General features: G+C 44.8%; 1 protein-coding gene across 1 annotated transcript in view; it reads left to right on the top strand.

Annotated features, from left to right (window-relative positions):
• Nucleotides 1-15,052, top strand: part of HSPA12A (heat shock protein family A (Hsp70) member 12A) — a 77,309-nt gene that overhangs the window by 47,513 nt on the left and 14,744 nt on the right. The gene's annotated exons all lie outside the window — the stretch shown is intronic.

Raw genomic sequence — 15,052 nt, 5'->3', positions numbered from 1 at the left:
GCAGGCGCCTTTACAACCTGACCTAGTTGATTGTTCAAACATCATGCTGAAGGCAAACTGCATTCCTTGTTGAGATTCTAGGTGCCACCAATTGTACACCAGGGATGAAGATACATTTTTCGTCTTGTTTAACTGAATGCCCCAATTTCTGAACAGCCACTGGTAATAAGCCCCATTACAGGCTGTACTTTCTGCACCCATAATGGGACTTGCTTATTAACCGATTAGTAGATTGAAGTGAAATATCAAATAGATTACACTTTATTGGAAATAAATGGCTAAAGAATATATGCAGGCACATGTATAATAAGAGCCCAGCTTGAGATGCCTTCTACCTGATCTTCAAAGGTGTCAAGCACCCACCATTCCAACTGACTTCAGTAGGTGCTCCAATGCACATCACTTCTATAAACCAGTCCCTGTATGTCTCAAGTTGGGTACTCAGAAACAGAGGCTTCCCAAATTACTGGACCCTCTTGCAAATTTAGGCCTGAGTGATGTGCAAAGAGATCACGGAGGAAGTTTGTAGCACAGCCAAGAATAGAGGAATCAAATCCAGATCTCCTGACTTGCAGTCTCAGGCTTTACCCACAAAACCATCTTTATTCTTTAAACAGAAAATTATTTTACTAGGAAGGGGAAATTTTTCCCAATGCCTCGTTGCAGTTAGATGAAAGTTTTTCATGCAGGTTGAATTCTTGTTTTAAACTCCGCTTGTGATGAGATGCCAGTGCAATGTTCGGATTGATGGTGTACTCAGTGAAAATACTTGGTATTTGCAGCCATGTTGAATTAAATTGATATTTTCTATGTTAATTCACTTGTTAAAATGTCTGATTACTGCTAATAGTGCAAGAACATTCTAGACTTCTCAAAACTGCTACACTTTTTACCCACTCAGATTAAATAATCAGCTAGTGTGAGGAATATTTCCCTTCAAAATCAGAAGGATCAAGTAGAAATGCTAACTGAAAAGATTATTGAACTCTTTAAATAGTCTTGAGCACTTGAATAACTTCAGCCTTTTCACAGTGAGTCTGATGTTGCTGTCATGGTGTCAGATGTGATTTGCTCCTTCTCACTGATACACCAAGGCAGGCTCGTGACACAACAGTCACAAAGGGGAGAGATTAAGGACTTCTTGTGGATTTGGCCAATGGGAAAAGCACTGGATAGTGACAGATTCCTTATCAGCTTTTTATAAAGTGTTTTGGTCCGTTTCCTTCACCAATAATATAGTCTGCACAGATTTAGGGTCCATTCCACAACCCTTACTTTCAGTAAATTATACTAGTCAATACTCGCAAGCATAAGTACTACCCAATATGAGTAAGGATCATCAGAGTGTACCCTAAGTAATTCCAAAGACTCCTTTGTAAATAAACCATAGTGGGAATAGTTTATACTTTGATAGCTCCTTTCATCTCAGGATCTCAAAGGTGTTAAAATTAGTTAAGTGTCAAGACAACCTTGTGAGGGCAGCTGTGTTGCTCTGTACATGTTACAAATGGAGATGCTTGAGGCATAGAGAGGCTACCTTCCTCCTCGGTGTGGCACAGTATGGAATGAAAAGAAGTCCTAATTCCCAGTTCCACACTAAACAGCACTCAGCACTGCGTTCCAGAAGCTGTCTTGTACATCTGTCATCCTTGTATTATTATGTCATAGAGAGAGCTTTCTGGGGCAAGGAACATGTCTTGCTATCTTTGTAAAGTCTTGCAACACTAAGTGTCAAGACAAGACTCAGAACAATAGTTCAGGAAAAGGAGGGCAAAGAGACCTTATTGGAGAGGAGGAGAAGTTAGGTAATGGTCCTGTTAGAAATGGGCTTGAAGGAGAAGAGAGAGGATATTTGGAGAAGTTGGAAGTATTTGGCATTTAGGGGACAGCACGTTAGAAAAGGCACACAGCCAGGAATGGCTAGTTTAATCTGCAGCAGATGGTAGCACTCCCTCCCCTCACACTCCTCTGGCATGTCCCCTACACCAGGATCAGGAGTGGAGGTGGCACTTCTACGCCAACTCAGGACCCCTCACACTGGGGGAATCCTCAGCTGGCAAGTTCCAGCCAGTTTCTGTCCCCTTTGCTCCACCAGAGCAGCACAAGGAGATGATAGAGGGTCAGAGGATCTGACAGCAATAGACTGAAAGGATTGGGAGAAGCCTAGGAAGCAAGAGAGTGAAAGTAGGAAGAAGTGAAAGCAGACATGTAGGATTGTGATGGATTCATTCCAGGGGTTTGGAGTGGAAGGGGAGGAGGGAGGTAGAGGCAAGTGATACTAAGGGAAAGTTTGTTCAAGAAGGGGCACATGCCCTATGCTTTCAAATGGTGCTGTCATGCACTATGAAAATATGGGCTACAGTATTGGCCTATTGGCTAGATAAAGGCACTAGATGTAGAATAATAACTGCCGAAATGCCATTAGTGAATGAGAGAACCCTTAGATAGATGCTTGACGTGGATTGTTAATGTTCCAAACCATACCGTCTGGACCAAATGGGATTTATCATCAGTATAAATTCATAAGATTATACTGAGCATCTGGTCAGCATGGCATAAAGTCAGTACTACAAAAAAATCAGTCCCCAATAATTTGAGCAGATGCCAAAGAGTGGGAGTTTGTGCATTCAGTTCCTGACAGTTTCAAGCAAGTTCTAACTTCCGAAATTGTATTGGTACTTCATCTGCCTCTGCTAAAGCTCAGGTCCTAGCAAACGCAATATTGTCCTTTCCCCGTCTTTCTTTTACTAATACCACCTTGATATCTAGTTGGCAGCCAGTATCAAGCGGAGTGCCCCATAGGTCAGACCTGGGGCCAGTTTTGTTCAACATCTTTATTAATGATCTGGATGATGGGATTAATTGCACCCTCAGCAAGTTCGCAGATGACACTAAGCTGCCGGGAGAGGTAGCTAGGGTCCAGAGTGACCTAGACAAATTGGAGGAAATCTGATTCAACAAGGTTCAACAAGGACAAGTGCAGAGTTCTGCACTTAGGAAGGAAAAATCCCATGCACCGCTACAGGCTGGGGACCGACTGGCTAAGCAACAGTTGTGCCGAAAAGAACCTGGGGATTACAGTGGACGAGAAGCTGGATATGAGTCAGCAGTGTGCCCTTGTTGCCAAGAAGGCAAACGGCACATTGGGCTGTATTAGTAGGAGCATTGCCAGCAGATCGAGGGAAGTGATTATTCCCCTCTATTTGGCACTGGTGAGGCCACACCTGGAGTATTGCATCCAGTTTTGGTCCCCCCACTACAGAAGGGATGTGGACAAATTGGAGAGAGTCCAGCGGAGGGCAACGAAAATGATAAGAGGGCTGGGACACATGACTTACAAGGAGAGGCTGAGGGAACTGGGCTTATTTAGTCTGCAGAAGAGAAGAGTGAGGGGGGATTTGATAGCAGCCTTCAATTACCTGAAGGTGGGTTCCAAAGAGGATGGAGCTAGGCTGTTCTCAGTGGTGGCAGATGATGGAACAAGAAGCAATGGTCTCAAGTTGCAGTGGGGGAGGTCTAGGTTGGATATTAGGAAACACTATTTCACTAGGAGGGTGGAGAAACACTGGAATGGGTTACCTAGGGAGGTGGTGGAATCTCCATCTTTAGAGGTTTTTAAGGCCCGGCTTGACAAAGCCTTGGCTGGGATGATTTAGTTGGTGTTGGTCCTGCTTTGAGCAGAGGGTTGGACTAGATGACCTCCTGAGGTCTCTTCCAACCCTAATCTTCTATGATTCTATGTCTACATTACCACTCATGTCAACAAAATTTATGTCGCTCAGGGGTGTGCCGCTGTAAGGTTTCTAGTGTAGACATAGCCTGGGTGAATTCAGTGCTCCTGAAACATTAGGGATTTGTAGCATTTAACTGCACATAGCTATTAGTCTGCATAGTCTCACCCCAGTCTGTGGGAGGACCAGGGTTGTGGAATGGACAAGGGAAGCGGTCTCAAATTCAGAGGCACAAATCCAATAGGATCCTGGCTCCCCACCCCACAGATTTCATGGCACTCTTTAGACAAACTCTCCCTCCTTCTCATTGCTGGGTATTTTCCCCTTTCTGTAGCATGGGAGCGTGGCAGGGCCAATACCCATGCTTCCAATGACTCCCTGTCTGAGCTGCAGTCCGTGATTCCAAAGCATGTGCTGCTGGAGATTATGCTGCCAAATTCTCCATTGATTTCCCCTTCAGATTAGCGACAGTTTTGGTGAGGAGCATGTGTAATGCAGCTGCTTCCCCACCTGACCCTAGCCATGACCACTTTTTCCCCATATGGACCTGGGGTCATGCAGATACTTTGTGGAGGGTAAAGATGACTTCCTGGAAGATGGGAATTCTGCTTTACCATTGCCCTGTCTACTGCCCCACTTACAGTTTTCTCTTCTGATTTGCTTCCTCAACAATGTGTCTAAGTAAGTAGGTTACTATATCTTTGGCTACTGCAAAATTCCTCTGGTAGTAAGTATTTTAGATGAGATTAATGAGTAATATGCTGATCCTGGCCTCAGAACTCCATAATCATTTGTTATGTGAATATTTAAAATGCCTAATTTAATTCAACTGGAAAACATTTCTGAGAGATTATGCAAAGTGGGTGTGAAATCATTAGAATAAGATGCCCTGAAAAACCAAGGAAAACTATTGTAGGACTCTTGCATATTATCTATCCTGTTTCTATCCCATTACAGGGCTTCCACTAGCGGGGTTGTTGAACCCAGAGGGCATTTTTCTTGTGCTTTCAGTATTTAAATGATGCAGGAGGATGTAATTAATGGTTGATGTTGAATGATTAAACTTGGATATTGACCCATTGCTGCATTATTTGTTTGTGCTTTTTGTATCACTGGTTTACTAGAATTTTCAGCTCCTGTCTTTGGGACACTTGTAGGTTCCGTACAGATGACTATTGAGCCACCAAGTTTGTATCTGGGTTTGAACTTTCATAGAGTTCAGAGGTGTTCCAGGCATCCCTAGGGTCTAAGTGTTGTAGGGCAACCACGTGTAAGATTATAAGTGACTGTGCAGCTGCTAGGAATGGTTTAAGAAGCTATTGGTTCAGTGGATGCCAATTCAAACTGTAGAGGTGTTTAGAGCTGAAAACTGAAATGATGGTAAAATATGTGAAGTCAAAAATATAAGAAGGCAGAGGCCACTGGGGTCTGGGAGAACCTGTAAGTGGGCACTTAATGAGATAATTGAGGAGCATAGCAACAGTTGTCTGTGCTTACCAGGAAGAGTGAGGGGAACATGCCAGACACAGAAATGTTTCCTGGAGGAGGTGGGTGTCAGAAAATAAAAGGGAAGAAACCAAGTAAACTAGGGAGGGCACCAAAATGGATGACAGGGAGGAGGAATATATCAACAAAGGGTGGAGAAGGCTAGAGGACTGGACAGCCAGCACACAAGCATTTTTAAAACAATGATAAATATTGTATAAATATATAGTAGCAGTTTATACTCCATTGCTAGAAAAAGGGGAGATAAGAGGGGTCTCAAGGGAAGCTAACAGGACAGTTGTAAGACTGAGGGCTATTAATCTTGCCTGTATTACACAGGGGCTAATTCTCCCATGTTTTTCACATTGCATAGCCAATCACTCCTGTGCAGTGTGTGTGTAAAACACTACCAAATCAAGACTGGGAATACAACAGAGGTCTCTTGATTCCCAGTCTAGTGCTCAGTTCGCTAAACTACATTGCCTCATAGGCAAGTCAGCTAAGCTTTCTTAGCCTCAGTTTCCCTCATCTGCAAAATGGGGCTACTGCCTTTTGCCATAAGTGAAATCCAAAAATTATACTTGATTATAACCAAATATGCGATAGGTGAGTGAGTATCCTTGTCTTGTCACTTAAGTTCACAGATGGCGAAGCTGATGCTGAGATAAATGAGAATAGCGATAATTACCCACTACATTTACATTTGTAAATGCAAAATGTTACGTGCAATCAGTAGCACAGATGGTAATAGAGTTTGGGACATCCTGTCTCCCATTCCCATTCTTAATCCACTACAGTAAACATTTTTTAGAGGTAACCTTGTCTATTTCTTCATAAATTCAAAAATGTGAATTTTCTTATGAAAATTGTTTTCTGACTCTTCACAAATATCCAGAGTGTTGGCTTAATTATTGTCTCTTGGGAAGCACTCAGATACTGAGTTGATGGGCGCCGCTGTAAGAAGACAGATAAAAATATTTTGGGGAGGGCAAATAATTTATTGTTTTGGCCTCAGGTAAATGCAGCAATAGAAGCTACAGCCATGAATGTATTTTAAAAAAATAACACACTATAGGATAAGTCTTTGATCTTGCAGGGTGCTAAGTGTCTTCAATTTCTCTTGACTTCAGTGGGAGTTGAGGAGCTCAGCCCCTGGTAAGATTGAAGTCTGAAAACACTCAGCGTTTGTGTACGCTATCGCTTAAGTCGATATAACTTACATTGCTCAGGGGTGTGAAAAAGTCTCCCACCGAGCGGCGCAAGTTACATTGACTTAACCGCTGTCCACCCCGGCGCTATGTGGGTGGGAGACACTCTCCTGCCAACATAGCTTCTGCCTCTCACGGAGGTGGCGTAATTGTGTCAACGGGAGAGCGCTCTCCTGTCGGCATAGCGCGTCTTCACCAGACAATGCGCCGCTGTAGTGCTGCAGTGTAGACTTGCCCTCCAGGTCAGATTTTCAAAATGTTCCCACTGAGGCACCTACATGAAGTGTCTGGATTTTCAAAAGAATTCAGCACCCAGGACCTCCCGTTTTTCTCTCACTTCATTCTGGTGCCTAAATGCAATCTGAACTCTTTTGAAAATCCAGCTCCAGTTGTGGGTGCCTAGCACTTTTGGGAATCTGGCCCTAAGAAGGTAAGTGGACTGAGTAAACTAGGTGATCTGACCTCATTCTGTTATATTCATGTATTACTTTCTGTAATGTAAGTTTCTGATTATTCTGAAAACTAAAATCATAGCATGTATGCGTGTGAGGGTGTCATGATTTTCAAATATTTTGGGAAAAGGCTTTTTACGTATCAAACCTAAAGATTTAACACCATGGCATTAAGCGTGTTGTTCAGGTAGCTTTCTGAAATGTGCTACTCCTTTGTGAGCCTCTTGGTGCTAATGCAGTGAGTCTATTCCCTTGTTGCTCATCTTCTTTGCAGGTATGCTCAGCTGTGTAATTAGGTCTCAGTTGTTTAGTTGTGACATCCCAGTTTGATGCCATGGGACTGGAGAAAGTGCTAGCCAGTGAGAAAAAAGGAGAATTAAAGAAGGGTTCACTTACTGACACACTAAGCGGGCGATGTTATCACAAATCTGTTAACACAGTGAACTGATTAGTTTAAACAGTGTAAATTTCATAAGGCACTTAATTTCCAGCTGCAGTGGCACCATCTTAGTTCAGTTACAAAATACATTTCCTACAAATGCTATGCTGTGCACAACTTGCGATCACAGCTTTCCTGTTGTTAGCAATTATAGTAAATATTCCGGTAAACCCAAAATTTGCCATTTATTCACAGCTGCTGTTTATTTGTAATAACAGTTGGGTGAATGGTACCAACCTGTAGAACTCAGTTCCGTAATAACCCACATCAACTTTATGCAGATATTATATAGGGCCAACTTTATAGCTGCCCCTGCAGATTTTGCACACACCAACTAGCCCTTATATGCTCAAATTAAATAGCTGCCTAATTAGCTGTGAGAGGAAGCTTGGGCTTGTAGCTAAAGCTAAGGCACTGAACTGGAACTCAGGAGTTGTGGAATTAGAATTCCTAGGTCTGCCACAGACTTTCTGTGTGACCTTGGGCAAGTCATTTAATCTTTCTGTCTTATTCCCCATCTGTCAAATGGGGATAATAGTACTACAGTACTTTTCTCCCATCCTTCGTCTTGTCTAATTACGCTAAGTTCTTTGGGGCAGGAACTCTCTACTACATGTGTGTACAGTGCCCGTAGTGGTGCCTCTACTAGGGTATTACCCTAGCTGTGCCTGGAGGAAAATATAACTACTACACATATAACTAATATATGTTCCATACTCTCCATACTTTCCAGCTTGCAAAGTGGCTGCTTGTCCATGCATTAATTAAATCTCCACACATATGTTATTTATCTTTATGGCCCCAGTACAGCAAAACACTGAAGCACCTGCATTTCTATTAAGCACACAAGTAGTCCCCTTAAAACCAAAGCAACTATGTACATGCTTCAAGCTGTGCATCTGCCTTACGTGTGTTGCTGAATCAGGAGCTGTATGGTTAAGAGAATGACTTTCATTTAAACAAAACCAGGCTTATGCTTTCTGCAACCGAACGAAATTCTGAGGGGTATCTCTCAACCTCACGTCTCTCGCTTAGTTCTCTGAGTGGGCTACTGGCATCTCAGGTCACAGTACAAGGGGGAGATCAGCCCTGTGGAACTGCTATGCTCCCTGCAGCACATATGAGTATGGATCGGGTGATGCCTTGACTCCATTCCCCTCACCGCTCCCTGTGCTGGCCCGCACATTGGAATCTATAGGGAGTGGGAAGTATGCTGTGCCAGGTAAAAGACTGGTGGAGCTTACTTCCCTTCTGGATCAAGGGGGAACGAGGGACAAAGACTGGCCTCTCTTCTGCTTCTGGGGCAGCTCAGGTACACAGCTCATGGAGTTACCATGACCCTTAACACTGATTTAGGGCTCAGTTCTGCAAACTGTTCTGCACATTGACCATTACACCTCATTGGGACTCTGTACAGGCATAAAGGTCTGTCTGCATGGATCTGATTGTAGGAGTTGAGCCCTAGAAGGATCTGCTGGTCTATTAACTCTGCTGCCACCTCCTGTAGTTCCAAGTCACCCAAGTCCTTAGCTAATTTTCTTTTATCTAATGAGCCATTAGCTTCATCACAGCTTGTGAAAATATATTTTCCCCTGTATTTTTGCCAGAAGGGTGATACTGTTTCTACAGTATGATATTTAAATTTATGTTTTAAAATACCAAGACATTTTTGCCTACAATTAAATAGCACTCAAGTATCAGGAGACTTCTACAACCTATTCTCTGAGGAAAGGGGAAGAAACTGCTCTTTTCTTCTCTTTCCCATTTTTTTCCCTTGTGGAACTATCATTGAGGAGGAACATGCTTTGGAGCCAGTGAATTTAGATTCTCCGCTGGTGTAAATCACTGTGCCTCCGTTTAAGTTACCCAATGGGTATCTTTGTTTTACCTAACAAGTTTATAAACTTTAAAACGAAATACCAATCCAGGAAAAATCCCCCCAATCCTACTCCCTAGTACTCTGGTATCTCCCAGAGGGAGGCTGCTTGGAGACATGATCCTGGATTGGTTCTAATGCAGGAATTCCCTTTATCTTCCCCAGCCTTTGTCACATGGAGATGGGTGCCAGTCTCCTGGAATGGCTCAGGATAGGCTGCTCACACCATCTCAAAAGCAATACTCATAAGAGAGGAGGGATGGTGCAGAGGTTAGGGTGTTAGCCTGGGATTCAGAAGATGTGGGTTCAATTCCCTGCTCCACCCCAGACTTCCTGTGTGACCTTGGACACATTAATTAGGCCATGTCTACCCTAGAAAGTGTATAGCTGCTGTAAGATCTCTCATTTAGCTGCTGTATGCTGATGGGAAAGAGCTCTCCCATTGACAGAATTAAACAACCCCCCATGAGCAGCAGTAGCTGTGTTGGCAGGAGAAGCTCTCCCGCTGACATAGAGCTGTGCATACCCCTGCTTACATCAATGTAACTTACGTCGCTGAGGGGTGTGTTTTTTTACACCCCTCAGTGACATAAGGTTTGCTGATGTAAGTGGTAGTGTCGACATAGCCTCTCTGTAACTCAGTTCGCATCTGTAAAAATGTGGATAATAGCACTTCCCTACTTCACAGGGGTATTGTGAGAATAATTACAATAGGGGCTCAGAGACTAAGGTAATGGGGGCCATGGAAGTGCCTTTTCTAGGTAGATGATCAACACATAAATCTCAGTCTTGGGCTTCAGGGTCAAAAAAATGTCTTTGCGCTGAGACAGAGTTGAAGATCTAACAAACCTGTGTACTACCTAAATTGCTGTACTAATCACAAACCTGGACCTCTCTTAGAGGCAGACTTGGAGTGGCTACAGGCATTCCATGTGTGCTATGAGCACCAAATCCTCAGCATAATGTGGTTTGACTTTGTGTGAAACGTCACAGTCTTGCAGAGATCTGGCCTTCCTTCAGTGGCTCATTATATTCAAAAGCAGTGTTGCTTGCTCTTTGGCCATGTCACCAGGGATGGACCAAAACACCCCAGCACACCCTGCTCTCAAACTGTCCATCGACATGGAGAGGAGTGCATGGACACCCTAACCCTGCCTGGTGCTGCCCTCATAGACCCCCGCAGAGATCCGTGGATTTGCAGGATTGAGCCAGATCTGGGAACTCCACTACATGGTGCTTGGTGTGATGCCATCAACGGTGGTCACTGGCTGGCATGACAGTCCTCTGTACACTGTGCATGTTTGATGATGATGATGGTCACAAAGGTCTAGAGCAGGGGTTCTCAACCTTTTTCTTTCTGAGCCCCTCCCCCACCAACATATTATAAAAACTCCATGGCCCAGCTATGCCATAACAACTGTTTTTCTGCATATAAAAGCCAGGATCGGCATTAGGGGGTAGTAAGCAGGGCAGTTGCTCAGGGCCCCACACCACAGGGGGCATGGCGAAGCTAAGTTGCTCAGGCTTCGAGTGGTGGGCTTGGGGCTCCGGGTTGCAGTCCTGCGCAGCGGGGCTCTGGTGTTCTGCCCTGGGTCCTAGCAAGTCTAATACCAGCCATGCATGGCAGACCCCCTGAAACCTGCTCACAGCCCCCCAGGGGGCCCCAGACCCCTGGTTGAGACCCACTGGTCTAGAGGGTAATAAAACAACTGTATTAATTTGAAGAAAGTGTGGTGACTTTTCACTAGTTGTTGTTATTGTGGTAGCACCAAGAGGCCTCGGCCAGGTTTTGAGTAGCTAGGAATAATTCCTGCACCCGAATTTGCTATTTTCACATCCGTCTAGGTTAGGGTTGCCAACTTTATACAAGCACAAAACCAAACACCCTTGCTCCGCCCCTGCCCTGCCCCTTTTCCAGCTCCCCACCCACTTCATTCTCCCCCCCACCCCCTGTCACTCGCTCTCCCCACTCTCATTCATTCGGTCATTTTTCACCAGGCTAGCTCAGGGGATTGGGGTGTGGGAGGGGACAGGGCTCCGGCTGTGGGTGCAGGCTCTGAGGTAAATAGAAAGGAGGTAAATAGTGAGGTTTACTTACCATACAATTTCTCCGTTTCACCTTTCCCAGGAGTGGTGGGGAGAGTGATGCTTCTGTTGGAAGTACAGGTCTCTTATGGTTGTTACAAGTGAGGGGAAAAGAACTAGGGGATGAGAAGACAAATGGTGAAAAAAAAATTATCAGTGTTTTAAAAATGCTTGCTCAGGCTAGACTGCTCAGCACAACAAAAGTGATTTTTTCACCATTTGTCTTCTCATCACCTTGTTCTTTTCCTCTCATTTGTAACAACCATAAGAGACCTGTACTTCCAACAAAAGCATCACTCTCCCCACCACTACTGGGAAGGGTGAAACGGAGAAATTGTATGGTAAGTAAATTCCCACTCCATGGAGTGGGAGTAAGTTTACAAAGGTTGTCCATTGGTTTGAAAGCACACAAACCATGAAAGCTTTGTGGTCTGTGCTCAGTTCACTATGGGCCCGGTTTGGATACCTTTACTCATGCTGGGTAGCATTTTATACCACAAGTAGTCTCACTGAATTCAGTGGGGCTAGTTATAGAGTAAGGTACTGTCCAACATAAGTATTGGTGTCAAATCTGGCCACCTATCTTATATTACATATTAAAAAAAAGACATTAAAAGAAAGGAATAAAAATGGATAATTCATTTAGTACTGAGCCATCAGCAGTGCTGCACTGCTGGTGCTTGTACTAGTACTGGTATTTCTTACTGGTATTTCTGTGTGCCATTGCCCCTCTCCCATTCAGCTGTGCATGCTCTATCTCCAAGGGTCTCTGGATGCTCCAACACCTAGTCTCTGGACTGCAGAAGCAGCCCAAGATCCATTGTGTATTGTAGCATGGACAACTGAATGGGGGCAAGGAGTTGGTTCGCTGATACAGATGAGGCCTTAGCTTGGCGAGCTGGCTCTGTTGTCTGTAGAAGCTGGGACCACTGGAGTGCATCACTCCTACAACATTACTAGTGACAGTTAGTTAGAAATAATTTCTAGTGACTAACAAACATAATACGTCATGGCAGGCTTGGAAAGCGTTAGACTGGCTCCAAATTAACAAACATTTAGGTCTGGATTCTACCTCAATATAGCGATGCTCTCAGTAGCTCCAGAGAACTAAATAGTCCTCAGTCATTTGAAATGCAGAATTATCATCGTCACAGTGTTCTCAAGAACGACCCTTCTTCTCCCTAGACTAGTCTGCCATGTTACAGGACACAATGAAATACCGTTTTGATTTGAGGTTTTTTTTAAATGCAATAAAATACAGACAGCACTATAGAGAAATATTCAGCATAATTTGAGCTTTTAAGAAAGGAATATGTACAAAGCTGAGATCCAGCCTGTGTGAATGGCTCCCATCGCCGAAAGCCTCCGTAATTAGCACCATCAACACTTTTGTATTTCACAAAGCAATGCACCATGCTATCATTCACTCCACTCTATTAGGCCTTATTTATTTCACAGTGGCCTACTCAAAATGAATGCTGTATTAGGAAATACACAGTCACTCACAAGGTTTAAATACAGTTCCTAATACTATCTGTTTGAAGTACTAAAGGCCGCAGTTATGCTTCCTTTTTCAAAGGACACATTAGGCATCATTTTGCAGGCAGGATCACTAAAGGCAACAGCAATAAAATCCACAGTACTAAATAATATGGCTTATCCATGAAGTACACAAGTATCTTTGGATTGCAAAACTGATGAGAAGAACTGACACCGAGAGCTCAATGAGTGCAAAAAATAAAATAAAATTTATGCTTCATCAGTTGAATTTACCATCCTGATCTATTATGAATTAGATGTTAATTGGAGTCAGTCCCCTTTATATGCACCCTCCCCTGTCTGCCTCCACAGACATATAGGTGATCAAACCTTCCTGAAACCCCCTCTTCACCCCTAGACACACACACACACACACACACACACACACTAGAACCTAGAATAAGACACCCACCACTGAGGTGGTGTAAAACATCACCTCATCACCTTGTGCAGATCTCCCAAGAACTCTTCCCCATTTACAAGGGAAATATTTGTATACATCCAAATTCACACACAGAGAGATGGTTGTTTTGTACCTTCGGCATGTAGAAATGGCAATCTAATGGGGAAGGCACTGGATTGGACCTCAAAAAATAGTGTACGATTCCTGGCTCAGCCAGAGACTTCCTTGGGCACTTACCTATCCTGTGCCTCAGTTCTCCCTCTATAAACCTGGGATAATACTTTCCAACCTTGTAGGAGTATTGAAAGAATAAAATCTATTAACAATTCTGAGGCATCCAGATATTACAGTGATGAGCCTTATAAGTACCAATCTAGACTAGGGTTGCCAGGTGTCTGGTTTTCAACCGGAACACCTGATCAAAAAGGGAACCTGGCGGCACCACTGACTGGCCGTCTAAAATCCAGTCGGCAGCGCAGCGGGTCTCAGGCAGGATCCCTGCCTGCCGAGGCTCCACGCGGCTCCTGGAAGGGAGGGGCAGCCAGGGGGCTCTGCGCTCTGCCCTGGCTCCAAGCGCCAGCTTTGCAGCTCCCATTGGCTGAGAACTGTGGCCAATGGGAGCTGCGGGGGTGGTGCCTGCAGACGGGGCAGCGCGTGGAGCCACCTGGCCAGCCTCCGCGTAGAAGCCAGAGGGGGGACATGCCGTTGTTTCCGGGAGTTACTTGAGGTAAGTGCCCTCGGAGCCTGCACCCCTGACCCCTTTCCACGCCCTGACCCCCTTCCACTGAGCAGCCTGGCCTGAGCATTGGCTTATGAACAAACTTTACTTTCACTTATACTTTCTCATACAAGCAAGTTATTTCCGAGCACATACAACCAGCAGTTGTCTTATTACTGTAGTGCAAAGTGTAACTATGTGAACTGTTTTGGGTTCCAATGCAAGTCAGCTGTTCTTCCATCTGAGCCACTTTTATTTGTTTGTTTTGTATTTTAAAGGCTTATTCACATCTTAGGTAATTGTGGTGCCTTTTTTTGGAAAGCTCTCATGCAGTGACAGTGTATGTGCATGAATCAAAGCACCCAAAAGTTTCCTGGGAGACTGACAATGAAAACAAATAAACCAAAAAACCATTCTCCTCTTTACCAACATGCTTTAGCACTAAGGAACACAGTTTACCAATAAACAACATTAGCAGGAAAACCTCAATTTGAGTTGGAACTGTAGGAGCTTGGAAATGTCAGTGTTGCCTGTCATAAGAGAAAATCAGAATCTAGGGCAGAGGTGGGCAAACTATGGCCGCGGACCACATCCTGCCCATAGGACCGTCCTGCCCAGCCCTTGAGCTCCCGGCCAGGGAGGCTAGTCCCCGGCCCTTCCCCTGCTGTCCCCCCCTCACCTGCAGTTACACTGCCATGTGGGCAGCGTAGCTGGCTCCGGCCGGGCAGTGTGGCTTCCAGTCCTGCCACTCTGAGTGGCATGGTAAGGGGGCAGGGAGCTGGGGGGTTGAATAAGGGGCAGGGGATCCCGGGGGGTAGTCAGGGGACAGGGAGCGGTGGGCGGTTGGATGGGGCGGAGGTTCTGAGGGGGGCAGTCGGGGTGGGAAATGGGAGGGGGCAGGGGGCCAGGCTGTTTGGGGAGGCACAGCCTTCCCTACCTGGCCCTCCATACAGTTGCGCATCCCCAATGTGGCCCTTGGGCCAAAAAGTTTGCCCACCCCTGATCTAGGGGGAAACACCAGAGCTTGTAGGAGAAAAGAAAAGTAGGACAAGAGCACACTTGCCAACTTTTGTGATATTTGGAATTTTTCTTAAAGCCCCAACTCTTGGAGTCATG

Source organism: Terrapene carolina, unplaced genomic scaffold, assembly GCF_002925995.2.
Source record: "Terrapene carolina triunguis isolate 2854851 unplaced genomic scaffold, T_m_triunguis-2.0 Scaffold95, whole genome shotgun sequence".
In the NCBI taxonomy this organism is placed as follows: domain Eukaryota; kingdom Metazoa; phylum Chordata; order Testudines; family Emydidae; genus Terrapene; species Terrapene triunguis.
Note: the sequence above shows the minus strand (reverse complement) of the source record. Positions and strands in the feature narration are given on the sequence as shown.